Consider the following 6,027-nt stretch of genomic DNA (forward strand, 5'->3'; position numbering starts at 1 on the left):
CCACTAATGTCAATGAAAAATTTGCATAAAGATGGATGGTAGAATATATGACCTTTATAGATTAGCTAAAAGTTCAGTTACTATTTCTTCAGTGCTATCTGATATCCAGCTTCACTCAGTGGGGAAAATATGCTTACATTTATGACACCCACTATTCTTGTCTCGTCTTCCCTTTCTATTCTCCTTTCTCCATTTTTCAACCACTTCCCTGACTGTCCCTCTGTTCTTTCTCCTGCATTTCCTTCCCTGCAGCAACTTCCAATTCCCATTCCCAGTGGGAAACACTTCCATACCCTACCCCATACCATCCATTTAACTGAACAGCAATAAAATACAGTACTTATGGATATGTCTACACTACAGCAGCTCAGCAACACCACTGCAGCTTTCCTACTGTAACACTGTAGGGTAAATTTTTTACCCCCTGTGCTATGTAGGTAGGTCAACCTATGTTTTAGATGTAAGCCAGGCCTTAATACTGGTATTAGTACCATCTCTAAGCTTTAGAGTTCTCAACACCCCAATGAAATGAATGAAGGGCAAAGGGCAAACCTCTAAAATTCATTGTTTCAAGCTACTTGGCGTCTCAAGAAGACAATAGTGAATCATACTCTGTTTATATTTGAGAAGTTTTCTAACATGGGTCTCTCAATCTCTCTTGTTGAAGCTGTTCCAGTTTGTATAAATAATTATATCATTGAATTGTGCCAGAGAAAGAGACTGACTCTTTAGTTCCATGGGCAGGGCAGACACACCTCCGGTGAGAAATACATGTCCAAATATCAGGGAGAAGAGTGAATTGAACCAAGATCTCCCACATCCTGGGTGGTGCTAAGGGTTTAGAGGGAAACTCTGTCCCAGATCCTTATGAAAAGCAGAAGAACAGCTCTGTATAGCTCTCTCCTGCAGCCTATGGGGAAGAGCTGTATTTCATGACCCGCACAAGACCATCCTGCAAGTGACCACCAACGATATGCACATTTGCCATATAAAGACAACGAAGGGGTTACCAATCAATGATCCCTTAGAAAGGATCCTGCTTTGGGAATAGACCAGAAAGTCCAACAACTTTGCTGCTCCTATCTGAATGTTATACTAGTTTTGGATCATCACTCTTGTGACTGTGTACACTGCACATATAAAAAAATTAGTAATGCTTTGGTTAAATTGTAAGCTCTTAGTGAACACTTTTTTTTTTTTTAAATACACTAAAGCTGTGTTCTTTTGATCCAGTTGCTCCTAGAATTTGCTGCTGAGCCATGATGATCTGTGTCCTCCCTAACCGGTTTAAATTCCATTGTGCATGCATCATGTCTTTTAATGAATAAGCATGGCAGAAAGTTGAACTGACTTTAAGTGCTATGACTAAGAAAATTCACCTCAGAGCAGTCAGATCAATGGTTACACCACTGACTTATGGATGAATGTTCATTCACCAGCTTTTGGAACAGAGGTTTGGGGAAAACTGGATTAACAGTAGAAACCAAGGAAAGTGTTCTTTTCCCCTTCATCCTGCTCTCCTGGTTACTATACCACTTCTGTTGAAAATAGTTTTATTTGCATGCTCATTAAAACAGACTCTTATTTTCACATGTTCAAGATTTTAAAAAATAACCATTTTCTTCAGGTGTTGTGAAAAATTAAGCTTGTGGAACACAAGACTACCCAAAACAGAATAATGAACATTTAAGCAAAGTTTTTAGTTCTCAATGGTTCATGCTCTAAAAACATTTAGATGTGGTGTGTGTCAGAGGGGACCTTTCAGAGCGTGGGGAAAGAATCTTGAGGGATACTTCTGCATCTACAGCTACACCTTTTAAGACTGAAAGAGACCATTATGAACATTATATCATACAGAATCAATTTCCTGAGCTATATTTTTCAAATACTCAAGAGTTAAGCTATTAGCTTCTTTCCTCCTCAGTACAAGCTGAAAACTCTAGGAGACTATTCACCTGCAATTAACAAGCTATCCCTTCAAAGTTTTAAATTCCAGTACACTCAATCATGCACCAACAACTGCGTTCAAATGCTTGATCTCGTCATGAATTTACGAGAAAAAATTATCAATGTTTCACTTCAGTCACAGACAAAACGACATCAAGGATACAGATATTGTGCAACTGTTGAATCATCCAGAGTACACTGTAAGAAAATTTCAAGTACTGTGCTCTAACCATATTTTCATTACACAATTAAATCCAACTCTATCATTTCCTGATGTAATTATGGCATAGATTTGCTTTTAAAAAAACACACACACACAGAAGACCACTATATTATTTTATATGGTTATCATAATTTGTGATCACAGGAGGTGCCTGAGCTACAGCTCAAACGGTGCAAGAGATCGAGGGAGACTGTTGGCAGAGCAATGTGTTAGGGTCCATCCCACACAGGTTCATAACAGCCAGAGTTTGTTAACCTTTAGAGAATGTTCTGTGGCCCATCAGGAGCTGGAATATGGCTGAGGAAATACTGGTGGTGGTTTATTAATTTTTTGTTGTATGCATGTTGTTGCTGGTGTGTTGTTAGTAAGTGACAAACTCCATGTATTAAAAATATTTAAGTTTGTCAAGAACATCCAGAGCTTGGGATAGGTGCTCTTTCTACATAGTAGGTCTTGTTTATACATTATTTTTGCACTATTTAAGTATACTGGTTTAGAAACGCAGTTAAATTGGTGCAAAAAAGTGTTTAGATTTATAATGCACTTCAGCTTTATTTAAACAAAAGTTGTGGCCTATGAAGCCTTAAGAATTATAGTGAGCAAGAGATTACTGCAGCTTTAAGGCTAAAACATTGTGTGTGGAATTCCTTGTCAGCTGGAAGCAGTTGCAGCTAGAGACTGAACCCAGTAACAAACTGGCTGGATGTATCTTGTAAATGAATACCTAATAACTGTGCTTACTCAATTCATTTTTATTGTTCCAGTATTTCTTGTTCCAGTACTGTTCCAACATTTTTAAATAAGCTCAATTACTTTAGTTGCAACAATTGTTGCAACTAAAGTAACTGAGCTTATTTGAAAATACATATTTTCCTTTTGTTTTTGGTAGACCCAACCCCCTCCCCAAAATCACAATCACAGATGAAGTGATTTATACTTTTCCTTTAATCTTGCTACTGGATCTAAAGTAATTAAAATGCAATTTCCCTTTTACTACATTCCACTGGGACAATGAAAGAGGGAATCTGTTCCTCCTTCTGATTGTCATGCATTAGAACAATGTTGCAAAGATCAAGTTCCAAACTTCATAGAGGAACACATGAATCCTCCCTGATTTAGTATAATCTTGCATTCTAAGCATTGATTTTAGGTATAAATTAACCTTAGTGTGCCATAAAAATGAAGTTCCTCCTGTATGTACAGTTTGCATAAAAGCTTCAATACATAAAATGCAACTTTTCTCAACACAGTGCTATAAAATATTTTAATCATTTTGAAGATTTATATAATTAAGATTTTCTGTTATGAAATAAGTTCTTAAGAATTTAAGAATAAAACCAGGTTAAACTGAATCCAATCCTAAATTTTAAATTATTATGCCTTTCTTGAAGGCTTAGGTTTTCAAAAGTGACTACCAATTTTGGCGTTTCAATCTGAGAAACCCACAAGGAGCCCAATTTTCAGAGTGCTTGTAGGTGCCCACTAAATATAAAACTTCCTTCAAGTCTCAAATGGGCACCAAAAACTGGAAACAAAGTCATCTCAGTTTTGAGCATCTAAGCAGATATTAACAACCCTAAGATCCTTTACCAAAGACAAATAAGGTTGTCAAAAGCAGGAATTGGATGTGCAAAAAAAAGTAATTCACCTTTAACTAACCCAGCTGTACTTAGCTACTGAAACTATGTTGTGCGTCACATGCTATTCTAAAGGCTGTAATAAAAGACTATCATCTGCAAAACAAAATCTGTCCACTTTATTAGAGGCTTCACATACAGTTACATAAATACAATTAAAACTTATTCAAACCTATACAATTTGTATACTGTTCACTATTTATACACAGAAAAGGATGCTGTTCAACTTGAAATCTAGTCACTTAAAAATTGAATTGAAAGTATTTTCAGGTATTATACATCTACCACCTAGTACCACTTCCATTCCCCCATCCTGCTTCCTGTTGCAGCCTTAAAATCTACATTAACAGGAAGAAATGATTAAATAGAGAAAGAAACTAACTATACAAAGTGGAAAAGACAGAAAATGCCTATACCTAGGTGGGAACCCAGAATTTTTGTTTAATATGAAATTCTGTGATGGAGGGACGGGGGAGGAGTGGGAATCTGTTTTGGAACAGAACCAAAAAACCCCCACAATCTTAAGTTTCCTTTTAAAACAAAATCCATTAGAAAAAAAATCATTCTGATCAGAACAAAATATTTGTTTTACTTTTAAAAATTTTTATAATATTAGAGAATATAAATTTGTTTCAATTTTTAAAATTTGTTTTTTCAAAAAAGAAAATCATAACTTCCGTACCAATAAGGTCAAAACCTTCAGTTCCATTTAACAATATGTTGTCAAAACCCACACATTCTGCAAAATATGTAGCTTTAGATGAATCAGCATTTCCAAAAGAACATTATGTTGGAAGACTGCCAACTTTATTAACAACATTTATGTAGCACTAGAAGACTATGATCAATTTGGGCTTCACTGTGTTAGGTGCTGTACAAATATAGAATTTCCATAATTTGTTTCAGTATTCTTAGGTGTTACCTGTAAGTACTCTAAGTAAAAAAATAAATACATCAGATGTGATTTTAAATTAACAGAGGAATGGGACTGGCTTTGAAGTATCACCATGTACTAAAAGTCAGACGTCCACAGCACTTTTCTTCCTACTGTTGTTACAACATTTATATGATTACGGAAACTCAGTGTAATCATACAAAATATTTCTCCAGTTTGTCATCATATTTTCTTTTTTGTTTAAAAACCAATATTGTCAAGGAAACTCACAAGTAATTTTAATTTTATTTTTTAAATCAACTCGGTTTTGAATTAATAGCCTCCCCCTTAAAATTTGTTGTAAAAGTGTACAGATTAATACTCCAATTCTGTAAACATATATGCATGTGCTTAACTAGACAGGTGAGTAGTCCAACTGAAGTCAAAAGGACTACTCACTGCATAAAGTGTTAAGTGTTTGCAGGAGCAAGGCCTTAAAGTTATCTTATAAAATGGTATTTAAAGTATATAACTAAAGATACAAATTGCTGTCTAACCTTATGTAATAATATGGTGAAGCAGTTATGCTTCATTCAAACACAGAACTCTGTTTCCACATCAATACTCCTATTGTGCTCCAGTAATATAGTGATTGTAGTTCAACATACCAGAACCCAGAAGTTTCATGCTTCATACAAAAAACATAGCTAACATGAAGGTATGGACTTAAATCGCAGCTTGAATTACAGTCTTCAAAAATCTCATTAAATTGTCACTTTACAATTCAGAATTGTGAATTCAAAACAGCATGTGTCTGTTTAATTATGTTTACCCTAAAGTGGCAAGAAGGTACTTAGAGGTGTATCTCTGTGATACCCCTAGCAAGAGTCCAGGTTAATTGTTGAGAACATATAAGACATTCATATAATCTACCATGAAACCTTATTTGACATTATATGAAGTCACTCCGCTCACCACTGCAAAACAGGAGTAACTATGTTCAAGTCAATGGAAGTAACACCAGCATAAAATCAAGACTTTGGCTTTGACAGATTTAGGTATCCCCAACCGTTGTTTACATCATTATAACGCGCAGTCTCCTCCGACAGAGGAAACTCGACAACACAAACAGTCCCCTACAGATCAGAGTATTGCTGTAGTATGTCCAACCCTTTCACCTAAGGCCAGGCAGGGACGCTGCCCGACCCAAGTACTCCGTGAAACGATCATGTGCTCCGACCACAACCCGCAGCCTGGGAGGCTCCGCTCCTTGACGTTAGCAGGTCCGCACAGCGCCCCTCCCTCCCAGCAGCCGGTTGAGCCTGTCCCTGGCTTCCCCAGCACGG

At 36.4% G+C, this 6,027-nt stretch overlaps 1 protein-coding gene across 2 annotated transcripts in view; it reads right to left on the reverse strand.

Moving 5' to 3' along the window:
• PTBP3 (polypyrimidine tract binding protein 3) overlaps positions 1 to 6,027 on the reverse strand; it is a 122,032-nt gene that overhangs the window by 115,188 nt on the left and 817 nt on the right. The window lies entirely within an intron of this gene.

The sequence above is a fragment of the Lepidochelys kempii genome, chromosome 5 (genome assembly GCF_965140265.1).
Source record: "Lepidochelys kempii isolate rLepKem1 chromosome 5, rLepKem1.hap2, whole genome shotgun sequence".
In the NCBI taxonomy this organism is placed as follows: Eukaryota; Metazoa; Chordata; order Testudines; family Cheloniidae; genus Lepidochelys; species Lepidochelys kempii.